Genomic DNA, 2,079 nt, shown 5'->3' with positions numbered 1-2,079 from the left:
CAGGATAATCTGATCATAAATTTCTAAGTGGGCAGGTCATGGTAGATAGTCATGTCCCAGGTCTATAATTTCTTTAGTGAAAGGATTTAAGCCAGCCTCGCCCATTGTTCCTGTGCATCTAGGTTAACACACCTTTGAAATGCCAGAAGTAATAATTCCCAAGTAGGGTATCAACCCTCAAGAGAGAACAGAATCTTCTTAACTGTCCGGAAATCCAGCCCCCGCCTTGCCGTTGCCAGTCTTCCTTACATGCCCTCCTTAATTTCAAATGCATAAAAGAAGCTGCAAAATTGTTATTCTCTGAAACATTTGAGATCTTGCTCCCCGGCATATGTCATCAGTTTGGCTCAAATAAACTCATAAAAATTCCCTACAGGTCTGGACATTTCTTGCGTTGACACTCACCATGGTCAGTTTCCATACAAACTGCTTCTGATTTTTTTCAATTAATACCAGTTTAGGCTCAAACTGAGTCCTAAATTCTGAGCCCTAAAACACCCCGTGAGGCTCAGACTCTTGGCTACCTACCTCTCCAGTCCTTCACAGTTCCATCTGAAGAGACCAGGCCTGCTTCATGATGCTACTATCCACTGTACTTCAACAATGTACATTTCTTAGAAATTTCAGTTATGAACTCTCTGCCAGACCAGTGCCAGGAATTTAAATCCATTTGTCATGCTTTTCCAGTACAATTGTATGAATAGTTGTCTCAATCCCCAACCCACTAACCCCTGATGTTTTTCTTTGCCAATATCTTAACTGTTGAAGACCTAGCTTTCAGCACTATTGTTAAGTAGCTAGTCAGACATGAATGACAAGGGAATAAGGAATAGAGGCCCAGGCCAGAGATCGCCCAAAGAACATGCATTGGTAGTTAAAGAATCCCTCCACATCCCAGGAGACAAAGGACGGGAGGGCCATAAACCTATAGCTGGTTTAGTTCGGCCACAGACCCTTGTGCAGAAAGTACCTGCCCACAACCTCAGCCTCATTATACCATCATTATAATATCCTGCTTACGCCAGGAAATTCATGAATCTAATTATAACAGACTGAATTCTGGGCAAGCACATGCGTATGAGGCAAAGTGTTATGTAGCAGCCAAGTGTCAATCAAAATGACCTCATGTGCCAATCATCTAGAAACTTCTTGTAACCACCCACTATGGCCAAAATATAATACAGACCTTCCCACTTCTGGGTTGTTACAGCTCTCTGCTGAAAACCTGCTCCTCCCTTGGAGTGTATTCTGTCTTTTATCTTTTATCTTTTCACCTCCCAAATTCCACAGGGCTACAGCCTTCCTTAGCATGGCCTGTCTCCTTCTAAAATATATTTTTAATAAATCTTATCTCTTCTAAATCTCGCTGACCTGTGATTCTTTGTAGTGTCAGAGGGGAAGAACCGAGGAAAAATGTTAATTGCACTTCCATTATTCCCTCCATGCCGCTGGGGTGACACTGGAGTTCAAATCGCCCCCAAATGGTAACACTATTATTATATGAATATTATAAATAGTTTATTTATATAAATAGTTATTATAAGTACAAATTAAAAAGCATATTTGAATTGATAATTTGCTATTTACTAGTTTTGAAAAATTTAGAACTATGGAACTTCTCCAAGCCTCAATTTTCTCAATAATGAAAAAAAAATGTTGCAAAACAGATTTAAAGACATACCGTCTGTGATCTGATTTACAAACGTAAAGTATGAAAGATGTACTATTTAGTTGGTAGTCTATAAGTGGGCTAGAATGCTTTGTTTACTACAAAAGCACAAACAAGATTAACAACCTTGTGAATCTGGATTAATAAACTACCCGACATATATTTTTGTCGCAGACAGAATATGGGTATGCTCATACACGACAACGCAAAGTAACAATGTGAGTGTTCAAAAACCATTTATTCAAAATTTTCCATCCTCTAGGACCCTAGTTTCTTATTCTCCTGGCTCTTGCTACGGACATTTGGCCACTGCAGTACTCATTAGCATCAGACGATGAGTGTGAAGGAAGGATGTGAGCTGAGATAAAATTCCATTGTGCCTGTAACTTCTTGTTAGCAGCCCTGTAAAA

This window comes from Pteropus vampyrus, unplaced genomic scaffold (assembly GCF_000151845.1).
Source record: "Pteropus vampyrus isolate Shadow unplaced genomic scaffold, Pvam_2.0 Scaffold33, whole genome shotgun sequence".
Lineage (NCBI taxonomy): Eukaryota > Metazoa > Chordata > Mammalia > Chiroptera > Pteropodidae > Pteropus > Pteropus vampyrus.
This window is presented reverse-complemented; position numbering follows the sequence as displayed.